Below are 13,944 nucleotides of genomic sequence, written 5' to 3' on the forward strand. Positions count from 1 at the left end.
TGTCTCTCTCAAAATAAATAAACTTAAAAAAAAATAACTAACTAAGCAATAGTTTAGGGCATGAGCTTGCATTTGGGCTTTGAGGATCTTCCCTTGAACACATGTTTTTAAACTTTTTTCCAGAAGCTATATAAAAAAATTGTCCAAGCTTAAAACAAGTGAAGAGCTACCCAGAAATGAATGGTGTACTTCTGAGATGCATGAATCCAAGAGTCAAAGGTTTCATGTGCTAAATAAACATAGAAAAGAGGCAAAGATGTCTTCTGGATCCGAACTACAGAAGTTTCAGGGGAAGTTGGAGTTGCACTGTATACCAGAACACTGCGAGAGAGAGACGGGGCTCTGTGCCCAAGTCCTGAGCGATGCAGGGGAAAGAGGCGGTGCCTCTGTATTGTCAGAAACTCAATAAATTTTTGTTGACATAATAAGGATGACTTTTGATATGGCAGTTATGAATAATTCTGCACGGTACAAAAGTTGCTACAGAAAGTTAAATTTAACTATAAAATCATACAGAAATTTTCCAATAAGTTGAAAGTTGTGTAGTTGTAATGTCTCAATGCATTACATTTGGGGGGAGGATGGAGGAAACAAAATGGAGAGAACAATATAAAGTGATTTTTAAAAATTAAAGCATAAAAGATGACAAGTTTGTTAGATGTTATATGATGACTTTCTCATTCAGAACTACTTAAAAATAATTGTTTCTTTGATGAAATACATATTTTCCACATATACATATATATTTGATGTATATCCTCATGTATATTTTTCCTAACAGTGAACAAAATGAGTCTTTATAAGTTAAAAAAAAATCTAAATATAAACAATATAATGCATTCCTAGCAAACTGTTGCTGTGAAATATGAACGGTATAGGTCAATGACTATATCAAAAAAACTAAGATTTTGAGAATATGTATCTATTTAATACATAAATCCATATACTTATGGCACAGAGCATTGATTTAAATGTGGGGAAAGATCTCCTTAAAGCAAATAATTTCAGGTCACTTTGTGTGTAGAAAGATGATTCTTATGGCAGTCCCTCAAATAACAAGGAGAGAAAAAGGGGGATAATTTAATTAAGGTGCTTTTAAAAATTTTTTAGTTTCCTAGCATGGCTGCTGAGAGTGGAGCCCAGAGTAAGTAAACAGAAAGTAAGGAGGAGAAGCGTGAAGAATGTAGGAAGAGAGGACCTAGGGAGATTGTCTTAGCCATTGGGAAATTGCTAGGGAACGTGAAAGAACAAGGGATTTCATCTTGAACTAGAAGTTGTCTGTTATGCAATCCTAAAAACATAAACTTTGTCTTTGTCTTCAGATTTTCAGGGTTCGTAGAGACTTTGTCAGTTTTTTATCACAAAAATATTTTGATATACACTATAGTAAATTGAGCTTCAGAGGGACAAGTATATCTATTTTTAACATACACTGCTTTGACAGTCCAAAAAAGTTTTTATTATGGAAAATTTCAATAACATAACAAGGTAGAGATTAATATAATTAACTTATCATCTAACTGAAAAAATGGTCAACTCATAGTTGATTTTGCTTTATAAAATCCACTACATCCTCCACTGCCTGCCTGCCTTGGACTATTGTGAAGCAAATGCCAAACATCGTATCATTTTATTCATAAATATTTCAGTGTATTTCTTTAAAATATAAGGACTTAACAAAAAAACTCATGATACCATTATCCTGCATAAATTTTTTATCAATATTTCCCAAATATTTTACCAATAATTTCTTTTCACAATCATCTAGCCACTGTTCAACTTTTCCTAATTGTCTCATAAGTATTTTTAACTCTTTCAAGTTCAGATCCATATAAGGTCCAAATTTTGCAACTGATCCATGTATGTCTTCTCCTTCTTTTACTCCAAAGCTTTCCTTTCCATGTCTCTCTTTTAATTCCTATAAATTTACATTTTTATGAAAATGGGCTATATGTCCATTAGAGTCTAGATTGTGCATGACTAGTAAATTATAAGAAAATTTTGAATTTTACCAATTAGATGAGAAAATATATCTCAGTGGATTTTAACTTATTACATGTGATACTGAGCATAATTTCACATATTTGAGAGCCACATGCCTTGATTTCTTTTTTGTGATCTTACTACTCATATCTCTTGTCCATTATTCTATTGTGTTGTTGATTATTTTCTTCTCTACTTTTATAAGTCTTTTATGTATTAAGGATATTAATTCTTTGGGACATAAATTGCAAATATTTTTGTCCAAGTGTGTCATTTGTCTTTTATTTTGGTGTGGTGGTTGTGTGTGTGTGTGTGTGTGTGTGTGTGTCTTGATATACAAATAAAAATTTATTTTTATGTAGTCCACTATGTTAGAGGCTACATAGCGTAAAGAGCCTGGCTCAAATCTCTCTTCTCCTAGAGCTAAGATATTATTATCTCTGAGTTTTTCTTCCTTTCCTTTTTAATCTCAGTTTCATTGAGGTATAATGAACAAATATAATAATAATAAATCGTGGTAATTTGATATATGTATACATTGTGAAAAGATTCCTCCCCACCATCTAGTTAATTAGTACAACCATCACCTCACATATTTATCTCTTTTTGGGTGTATATGAGAAGAGTTAGGTCTATTCTCATTGCAAGTTTCATTATACAATAGAGTGTTATCAACTATATATATTTATTTGTGGAATGAATTTGATAAGCTGATGCTATCTACTGTAGCACTTTTGTGAGCATGAAATAAGCCTACCTGTGTAAAACTCCATCACTTGCTGGCTATTATAAAATAGCTGTTCAATAAATACTAGTTCTCTCTTCCCAACACCCTTTTCTATGCTATATGTACGCAGCCTAATGATACAGAATGAATCATGTCTTTGCCTTGAGATTCTAGGGAAGAATAGCTTTTCCTCGGGTAAGGTCAGTGGATGGCAAATACTGTCCCAGGAAGCTGAGCTGCATCTCTTAACCTTTTCCAGATTATAAAAAATCTCCTTGGATTGCCAAAATGAACTGGGATATTTACTGGCTCTTATGAAGCATGACTTATCAGGTTAATTTAAGAGCTCAAGTGTTTCAGAGGACATTCGTCAGTTGGGTTAGAAACATCTTATTAACCAGCAGAACTTATCATAGCATTACCTGGCTCTATAATTAGAGGTTACTAGGAGTAATGGGGAGAAATTAATAAGGTAACAATAAAAATAACAATGAAGATTACTCTTCTGATGAATGCAAAAATTGATGTACCTTTCAAGGCTGCAAGAAGCTCTAGATGATTGTGTAGGACGATGTCTGCTTCTAAGGAGACATAATATAAATGCCCACCATCCACTGTGTGGATGAGTTATGAAAATTGGATCCAGGCTGATCTGAAGAGTTCTGGGAAAATCTCTAGAAAGAAAGAAATGTTGAGATAAAACAAATTAATAAGTGAGACATATATATTTAACTTCAGAAAATAATTATTTAGGGACAGTTATTAACACATATTTAAGAATGATGGAGATGGGGTGCCTGGGTGGCTCAGTCAGTTTAGTGTCAGACTTTGGCTCAGGTCATGATCTCATGGTTCGTGAGTTTGAACCCCACGATGGGCTCTGTGCTGACAGCTTGGAGCCTGGAGCCTACTTTGGATTCTGTGTCTCCCTCTCTCTCTGTCCCTCCCCTGCTCGCTGTCTCTCTGTCAAAATAAATAAACATTAAAGAATTAAAAAAAAAAGAATGATGGAGATAATTACATATGAATCCCTTCTCATTAAATTAGGTTTTGAAGGACCTTTACTTGAAATCTTCTTGTTATCAGTTAGACAGTAGTCTTCATTTTAGCCATTTCATTGATCACCATAGAATTAACCCCTCAAATTATTCCGGGTAAGTATGGATTTACATTATAAACTACAAAAGTTGGTCTACAGACATGACAGACATGGCAAAAGAAATTAACACTTCAAAACACTACCAATTTAGTGACCTACTTTTAAGGAAGATTAACCTATAGTGAGGATGTGAAACTAAATTAAATTCCAGTTAAATACAAATATTTTTCTTCACATACTGAGTCATCTGATTCAGACCCCGCAGGGTGCAGTGTTACCTTGCTTGGTGAACTGCATAATTATTTATAGAGTTTCTCAGCATAAAGCTTACCCCTTATCTAACTTTACACAGGCAGTCTAGTTAGTGACTCTCATAGAGATACCCTGCTGCATAATATGGTCCCACATGGTAGGTCAGGGCCCAGATGCCCCTTTTCCCATTCTTTGTTGATGGTTTGAAAATATCAGGACAATGACTGCATGCCACATTGGTTTCATAATTCCTAATCTAATGTCTCTACAGGGGGCTCTAATTCCATATAATGTGTATAAAACACAGAGATAATTGTTACTTATTATTGAGAATGGAGGTTCAAGGACCTATTGTGAAGCTTTGTACTTATTGATGGAATTCTAAAACTAGGTTATAAAAAAGTCATTTCTTGATGAAACATTAATGATAAATAACAAGCCTTCAGGACGCTAAAATACTTAACACTCAAAGACATTTCCATTTGAAGCATTTTAAGAATATGAACTAATGGAATGCAAATTGTATTTCTCATAGGGTACAATATTAGTTCTACGATGAAACTGATTCAGTGTTAATTGAATGAAATCTTTTAAGTTCTTAAAAGTAACAATTTGTATGTGTTTTAAAGAGAATGATTTTTGACTTAGATAATGTATATGGTTGACATTAGGCCAATTAGACATGTTTCTCTTGCTTAAGAATAGGGGAAGAGAAAAACTTCATAGAAACAGTGGTGAGAACATTTTCTTACTGCCTAAAGTAGAAATGAATCAGAAAAGAGAAATACGGGATACCGTTGTCATCTAAGGGAAAGCCTCCTGGAGCCAGAAAGAACCTGATAAAGTCAAGATCAAGTTGCCCATTTTCTTTGAAGGTTGTAACATTATCCTAAACATAGCTTTAAGAAAATTCTGTAGAATAACTGGGATGCATAAAAGTTTGAGGGACTAATGCCAGGTTGTCAATGTATTAATTTGCAGTTAGAATGGGGACAATCATATGGGACTAGAATACTCAATTGTATTCTAGTATTGTATTCTCTCTCTATAATCAAGCTCTACAGTTAAAACTAAATCATAACCAAGAAGATGCTATTTCAGAGTAGAATCTGAACAAAAAGAGTTAAATGAATTAAATATGGAATTGCTTCATACTAAGGTGTCTTAACACTCCCCTCTCACGAAGTAAGGGGTTTGCCAATGGCACTGAAATCAGTAAAGTTCATCAGTTATCACCACCTCTATCCATCTATACTGGAGGAATAGCCTTGCCATTTGGATTGAAGATACCTGATGGCTAAGGGCTCTTTCTCTACCATACAGAGTGTTTGAATGGGCACTTCTAGCAGCAGCCTATATTACTCTCTTTCTATTTCTGTGCTGATGAGTTTCCTTGTTGATGGACATATTACCTGTGTGTGTGTGTGTGTGTGTGTGTGTGTACGTGTATGTGCAATGTACATGTGTATAATCAGACTGGAGTAAGCCTGGTTGTATGGCCTATCAGTCATCCTGTCTCTTTCCAGTGACTGCTTATATCTTTACCAATTTATTACTTGTTGCTTTTAAATTTTACTTCTCTGTGGACAAGTTCACTTATTTCCAAGATTTAAGGGACATCTCTGTGTAGCCCCATACTTACTAATTAAATGTTATTCTATACTTTCTCTTAGCAAAATAAACAAAGGATAAATGGCTGTGGCATAACAAAATTCTGACAATTAATAAAACTGTTCTACCTCTTCAGCAAATGAACTTTTTTTTTAGTAGTGCTAAACAAATTTCCATTTGATGGTACAATGATTTAGTATAATGAATAATTTGAATTATCTGTGGTTGTAAATATCTGTTGAATGATTTAAAGCATATGAGCACCACTCATATAAATCCTATATAATCATCATATGAGCTGACATAACATCAGGGAAAAAATTCGAGATTTGTTCCCAAGCTTGGGCTCCATATTATCTCCACTTAGTCCTTTGTCCTAGTTTGTTCTGAATGTAAGCTTTATAACATTATTATGAACAAAAAAAAAATGCTATCTTCTTATTGCATATAAAAGAAAAGTGGAGTCTTAACCAGTAAAAACAAGCTATCCCATCTCATTTTTTCACAAACTGTGATCCTGGGATTTGCATGAAAGTATCACTGGACGATGCTGAATAATACTGCATGAGCGAGGGCTTGTGTGTAGTACTTTGAATTACCTCATGATATTTGCTTTAAGAAGATCAACTCTGCTTTCCAAATTCTATTAAAAAATCAATTTGGTTGCTAAAATCAGGACTCTCATTTAAAATTTTTTCAAGACATTAGTCAATCCCTTTGTGAATAACTAATTCTTTATGGGCAATATAAGCACTTTAGAAGTTACCTTATTGAAACCACAATGCTAGCTGGCAACAGAGTGCTTTCTTGCATCACCTCTAGTATAGTAGATAGAATCCTGAGCTAAGAGTTAAAAGATCTATATTTTAATCCTGATCAACCCTATGATTGCAAACAAATTATTTAATCCTTGTCTATTGGTCTCTGTCATGGGTTGAATTGTATCCCCTCAAATTCATATGTTGAAATCCTAAGCCTTAGTACCTCAGAATACGACCTTATTGGAGATAGAATCTTTACAGAGGAATCAAGTTAAAAATGAGGCCATGGGATAGACTCTAATCCGAGAGGATGGATGTTCCTCTAAGAAGGGAAAATTTGAATAGAGACATACAGCGAGAACTATGCAAACATAAAACTAGGGCAGAGCCCTGGATCAGATCTTTCCCTCATGGCCCTCAGAAGGAACTGGCACTGACAACAACTTGATTTCAGACTTCAGAAATTTGAAACAATAAGTTTTTGTTGTTTAAGTCACTCAGTTTGTGGTACTTTGTTATGGCAGCCCTAGCAAACTAATACAGCTTCTTTAATGCCAAGAGGTAACAATGAAATCCTTCTAGATCAGCCCTCCAGAACTTTTAGCTTCTCTTGTGCTTTAATGAAATTATTCTCCTATCTCTGTGCTGTTACAATCATATTTCTGAAATGCAGATCTGGTCTTGTCCGTGTCTTGCTTAAAGCTCTTCAATGAAACACCTACAGAGTTAAGTAAGATTCATTCCCCCACATATGGCAGACAGTGCTTTTCATGGTCTGATCCAAAGCCACCTTTTCAGGTAAGCTTTTTGACCCCTAAATGTCATTGTTGTCCATTTTCTCTCTGAAGAGTCCTGCCCTTTCCTTCAGTTTGGAGATGGTGACCGAGTGCAAGGGAATTTTGGGAACAGGAGCCTTGATAGTGTTGATTACAAGGGAGAGGAGATGTGAAATGGGAGGAAGAAAGAAAAAATGGTAATATCACATAGTCTTTGTGTAAAACTTCACTGATTAATGTTTTGGTCCAAACAAAATGAATTTGAAGGTATATACTCAGATTTTTTGTGTTGTCAAAAATTTTCCAAACTTCCGGTGGCATGAATTGCTACTCTGTGAAATATTTTTAAAATTAAAATGTAACGTTTTATATATGAAGGCAGATACCTTAATAAAGCTTTTCTATGTGCCCAGTCAAGACTAGTAAGCTTTGCTCAATGTTGACCTAGTACACTGTCTAAACCTCTTCTCTTCATCATGCATTACAGGAGGCAAATACAGTCCTCCACCTCACAAGACTGTCAGCTATTTGAAGTCAAGGATCGCATTGTAATTATTTCTTCCAATTTATTATATATAGCAAAATAAGTAACTTTAATATAATTTTTAAGATATTAAAGTATACATAATTTTCTAAGAAATTACTATAGTATTGTCATATACCAGCTGTTCATATACAATTCCAAAATTGCATGGAAGAATCAAAACCTATCCTTTAAATTTTTTTTAAAATTTATTTTAGAGAGAGATAGAGAGCAAGCAAGCGGGGGAGAGGGGAAAAGGGAGAGAGAGAATCTTCTTTTTTTTGACATTTATTTATTTTTGAGAGACGGAGAGAGACAGAGCATGAGCAGGGGAGGGGGAGAGAGAGAGAGAGAGAGAGAGAGGGAGACACAGAATCTGAAGCAGCCTCCTGGTTCTGAGATGTTTGTTAGCACAGAGCCTGATGCAGGACTCAAAGTCACAAACTGCGAGACCATGACCTGAGGCTGAAGTCGGATGCTCAACCAACTGAGCCCCCCAGATGCCCTTAGGAGAGAGAGAATCTTAAGCAGGCTCCACTCGCAGAGTGGATCCTGACACAGGGTAGAATCTCATGACTCTGGGATCATGACCTGAGCCAAAATCAAGAGTTGGATGCTCTAGGCTCCATGCTGACAGCACGGAACCTTCTTGGGATTCTCTCTCTCTCCCTCTCTCTCTCTGCCCTTTCCCTGCTCACTTGCTCTCTCCCTCACTCTCTCTTTCCCTCTCTCAAAATAAATAAAAACTTTAAAAAGGGGCTCAGATGCTCAACCGACTGAGCCACTCAGGTGCCCCCTCAAAATCTTTCTTTAAATATAAAAGTCCCTGCTACTGCTCACCTATGGGAATGAGCACAAGAGAAACAGCCCAATTGCAAGTCAACCCCTGGTTCTCGGGGTTCACTGTTGAAATCACTGTTGTTTTTTTTTTCTTTTTGCATAGCAGCCTTAAAGGCCCTACTTTCATCTGCCAACTGTGGAAGACTGCCTACTCTTTGGGATGCCCTTTATCACCACCACTGGCCATGATACTCCATAATAATTTTGTTTGTACCATCCCAAACACACCTTCCAAATCCATCTAGCCATTCTCCTGTGACCCAATAACCAATATAGACAGAAACTTTATTTTAGAGATAAAGATGATAACTATACTTAGGGAGAGAAATGGCTTTGTTCACAGTCTATCAAGTCCTTTATATTTAGTATCATGTGACAATGCCTTTGGAATTTTAGGGGACCCAGTTAGTATGCAATCATATCAAAATGGAAAAGATTATCAGCAGCAGAAAGGAATTTAGGGATAGAGTTGGGGAAGTACAGGGTTGGGGAAGGATAGGGTTGGGGAAGATGAAAAGTGTGGAGGCTGTAAATGGAAAAAAAAAAAAAGGGCAGAGCTCATAATTCACCCAGGTCCTGTGTATATATTTCTTGACTGCTCAGATGAAAATTAAATTATGGGTGGGGGGGAGGTTATATTGAAGCACAAACCCTCTGAATTTTAGCAGCTTAATTGGTAGCTTTTTAAAAACTGGAAAAAGTTTTAAAATTACAAATCCAAATTCTATGAAATAGAACCATTTTAGTGCTTCCAGACCCTATTAAGTTTTAACATTTTTTCCTGAACTAAGTGTGGAAGATTAAGGTAACATAATTTGGCTCCTGGGTCAGCCTTGGCATTCTTCACCTTGCCCAGATGTATATGATTACATTTTCTATTATGTGAGCCATGGGGACATATGGTATTTTCATCAAAAAGTGATGAAAGAAAACATCTTTAGGAAAGTTGAAAATATTGCTTAACTTAGGAAACAAGTTTCTGAGACTGTTTTCTTTCTTTCTTTCTTTCTTTCTTTCTTTCTTTCTTTCTTTCTTTCTTTCTTTCTCTCTCTCTCTTTCTTTCTTTCTTTCTTTCTTTCTTTCTTTCTTTCTTTCTTTCTTTCTTTCTTTCTTTTCTCCTGCTTGGCTACCTGGCAGTCTTAGTGTAGCATGTGTGTGTGGAGTGTTGACGGATGGGGTACAGTTAGAGAATAAGCAAACAAATCAACCAAAAATACGTAACTCACAAGACGTTGTTGAATTCTAGATTATGATTTACACAAAAGGAATAAGGAAAGAAAGAAATGAGTAATACATGTAGAAACTGACAAGTTTTATTTCTGAAAAACTTTGGCAAATGGTAAAGATACTTGTTAAAAAGTCAGATTACTTAGTCTTTTTCCGGTGTTTCTGGACTTAGCCCTGGATTAACTGGAAAGGAGGCTGAAGACTACAGCTGTTCTCCCCGCTGCACTTTGGGCAAAAGTTAGGCTTCCATCCTCCCCTCTACCTAATGAGTTAGGAGTATAAATTGATAGTGACTAGCTGTCGCTTCCCACAGGGAAGTTTGAGTTCAGTCTTGACTAATGCTTTCTAAGCTGAGCACACAGTCTGTAAATTTTGGTTGGATGAAGCATCACTATGTTCGCATAAAATGTTTGCTTTCCTTTTGGGGATTTTAGTGTATGCTGGATTCAATATCTGTACCTACATTCTAAGAAAACAAAGCATAGCATTTCAAAAATCAAAACACCAAAATAATTAGAGTGGAAGGACAGTATTAAGACTATTGTAACCATATTTTTTTTTGGTCCCTCTACAGCTAGGAGTATTTTTCCCCCTGAAAGTAAAACACAACTAAAAGTTGTATCAACAGTGTATCCATTTAACACAATTGTCTAGGACCAAAGAGATGGTAGTCTCGTTTTCTAGGAAACAGTTTTCACTGAGAACACATTTTAAAGGATTGATACTAAAACTAATCCACATGGTAAAACTAATGTCAAGACATTAAATAGGAAATTTATCTTGATATTACAGGATTAAAAAATGTAAAATTTTTGCTTTGAAATCAAGTGTTTTCCTATGAAGGAGACAGTCATTAAGTACAACAAGAATATGGCTGAAGAAGTATTTATCTTAGCAATTATAATAATGCTTTTATGTTAGCTACAAACACCAAGCACATTAGCATTTGGATTTATTTATTTAAATAATCTAATGAAAAATCTATTTCTAGTACTTTAATAGGCAGGAGCCATTTCTAAATAGAGCATTGGGTCTTCCAAATGGAAATACTTTTTTGTGTGTGTGCAGACCACTCTGTTACATTGCTCCTGAAATGATAAAGTAATTAGAAATTCAGCCCAATACAAATATTAGAATGTGCATGAAAGTACTTACTCCAGATGGATGTGTTCTCTGGAATATTTTCTATCTTTGCCTTCAAAATACATTTTTTTTCCTAAGAAGCAAAATACTAGAAAATAAATAACATTGGTTAGGAAATACATAAATAATATGCCAAGAAATACAGAAAGGCTTGAAAATCTTTTGGAAAATAAGCAGATTTAAAGATAATAACCAAATAATAAAAAATAATAGAGGAAAATAATTTTCAAGAGTAAATATAAGAGGTGCAGGGAATATATTAGTAATAAAAACACACTGAAAAAAAACCAACAATAGTCATTCTCTATGTCCATGATGCATTTGTCTTTACTGTATTAAATTTTAGTGACAGTTCTTTCTTTAGTACTTTTGTGAAATGCTTATGCTCCTGTGGTCTGAATTTATGTTTGAGTTTATTTCTTGTTGATAGTAAGTGATGCTTATAAGCATAAATAGGTCCTTGGCACTAGTCTTATTAATTAATGCATGCAAAGGGTGCATCCGTTTTAATCTAATCATAATATTTAAACCATTAGTTCATGGGTATGGCTGTTTTCTATTCAAATGCCCTTCTTTATTAGTGATAAAATTCTCAGTGACATTCTTTTTGAATAACTTCATTCAAGGCATAAAATATGAAATAGTACAAAATATGGAAGTTTATAGTAAGATCCACTCTTTATATGAGATTGGTTTGTTTTAAGAAGGACTAAATAAGGATGTGATAGTAACATTGAAGAATAAAATACAAACTACAACGATTTTCTCAGCATGAAGTGAAATGGAAGTCTGGTATTTTTCTGGTAAATGTGACAAGGCAGAAATATCTACACATCTTGCCCTTTAAAGTATGTACCCAGGGGCACCTGAGTGGCTCTGCCAGTTAAGCATCCAACTTCAGCTCAGGTCATGATCTCATGGTTTGTGAGTTCGAGACCTGTGTCAGGCTCTGAGCTAACAGTTTGGAGCCGGAAGCCTGCCTTGAATTCTGTGTTTCCCTCTCTCTCTGTCCCTGCCCCACTCGCGCTCTCTCTCTCAAAAATAAATAAACATCAAAAAAAAAAAAAAAAAAAGAATCCAACAGCTGGGGTGCCTTTTCAACTCTTAATGGATTTAATTAGTGGTAAAAGTTGAATTTTACAACATCGACAAAAATAAGGGCAGAGGAGTGGATGAAGAAGAGAAGAAAGCAACTTAATGAGGAGCAAAGAGAAGAAATAATTACAAAAAATATGTCTTAATTTCTTCCTGACTTTTTAAGAGAGCTAGAGTTCTATAAATCAGCTAAAACTATCTTGCTTAAACTTCCAAGAATTACTGTTGTGGACTGAATATCTGTGGCCCCCTCACTCCAAAATTCATAGGTTGATATCTAACCCCCAGTGTGATAGGGTTTAGAAGTGGGGCCTTTGGGAGGTAATTCGGTCATGAGGTGGCGCAATCATGAATGGAATTAGTGCCTTTATAAGAGGCCAGAGAGCCAGCTCTTTCTACCACTTGAGGATACAAGAAGTTAGCTGTCTGCAACCCAGAAGAGGGCCCTCACTGGAACCCCACCACTCCGGTATCCTGATCTTGGACTTCCATCCTCCAGAACTGCAAGAAATAAATTTTGGTTGCTTATAAGTAAAAAAATAATAATAAAAAAAAATAAAGAAAATGTGTACCGAATATGGTTTTAGAATGTATTTGAAATTGTTCTTTTTACCTCACGCTACTCACTGAGTAAAGTATTATTCTAGAGACAATTTCGCAAGAAATGTTTTCAAAATATAAATACTTACAGGTTAGACACTTGATTATTTTCTTGGGAACATTCTGCAATTCATATGAAAGGCAAAACTTCAGTGATACATTTTTTAAACATTTATAAAATTTAATTTATAAAATTAAATATATAAGTTACATTATATATCATTAATATATATTAATGCTTTATTCAAAAATATAAAAATATTAAAATAGTAATAATATTAAAATAAAGTATTTATTTATATATATTATATTTTAAAAGCAAATAGATCACTAATAAACCTAAAAGCCATTTTTTGATGTTTATTATTTTCACATCTTTATAGTGTTTGCTCTAATTTACCAGCTCCTCCTATGCGAAATGCTGGCTTCTATCACACTAGAACCCTTGTGGTTTTTTGTCACTGTTCATTGCTTTATTTATTTATTTATTTATTTATTTATTTATTTATTTATGTTAACCTACAGTGCAATATTGGTTTCAGGAGTAGAATTCAGTGATTCACCACTTACATAAACAACCAGTGCTCATCATAACAAGTGCCCTCCTTAGTACCCATCACTCATCTGGCCCATTCTCCTCCCTACTTCCTCCAACAACCCCTCAGTTTGTTTTCTATTTTTATGAGTGTCTTATTTTTTTACCTCTTTTTTTTCCCCTTCTTCCCATATGTTCATCTGTTTTGTTTGTTAAATCCCACATATGAGTGAAATCATATGGTATTTGTCTATCTCAGACTGACTTACTTCATTTAGCATAATACACTCTAGCTCTATCCATGTCATTGCAAATGGCAAGATTTCATTTTTTGATGGCTAAGTAATATTCCATTGTATATCTATCTATCTATCTATCTACATATACACATACTACATCTTTTTTATCAATTCATCAGTCAGTGAACGTTTGGGCCCTTTCCATAGTTTTGCTATTGTTGCTAATGCTGCTATAAATGGCAGGGTGCATGTACCCCTTCGAATCAGCATTTTTGTATCCTTTGGATAAATACCTAGCAGTACAATTGCTGGATTATAGGGTAGTTCTCTTTTTAACTTTTTCAGGAAGCTCCATACTGTTTTCCAGAGCAGCTGTACCAGTTTGCATTCCCACCAGCAGTGCAAGAGGGTTCCCTTTTCTCTGCATCCTCGCCAACACCTGTTATTTCCTGTGTTTTTAATTTAGCCATTCTGACAGGTGTGAGGTGGTGTACCATCATGGTTTTGGTTTGTATTTCCCTGATGATGAGTGA

At 34.9% G+C, this 13,944-nt stretch overlaps 1 long non-coding RNA gene across 1 annotated transcript in view; it reads right to left on the bottom strand.

The window, feature by feature from the left end:
- Window positions 1-13,544, bottom strand: part of LOC113604123 (uncharacterized) — a 161,531-nt gene extending 147,987 nt beyond the window's left edge. The window contains exons 1-3 of the long non-coding RNA XR_008296711.1: window positions 12,727-13,544; window positions 10,955-11,030; window positions 3,241-3,384 (exon numbers count right to left, since the gene is read on the bottom strand). This is a non-coding gene — a long non-coding RNA (uncharacterized LOC113604123). The remainder of the gene's footprint in view (window positions 1-3,240; window positions 3,385-10,954; window positions 11,031-12,726) is intronic.
- Window positions 13,545-13,944: the final 400 nt, after the last annotated feature.

This window comes from Acinonyx jubatus, chromosome A2 (assembly GCF_027475565.1).
Source record: "Acinonyx jubatus isolate Ajub_Pintada_27869175 chromosome A2, VMU_Ajub_asm_v1.0, whole genome shotgun sequence".
NCBI lineage: Eukaryota > Metazoa > Chordata > Mammalia > Carnivora > Felidae > Acinonyx > Acinonyx jubatus.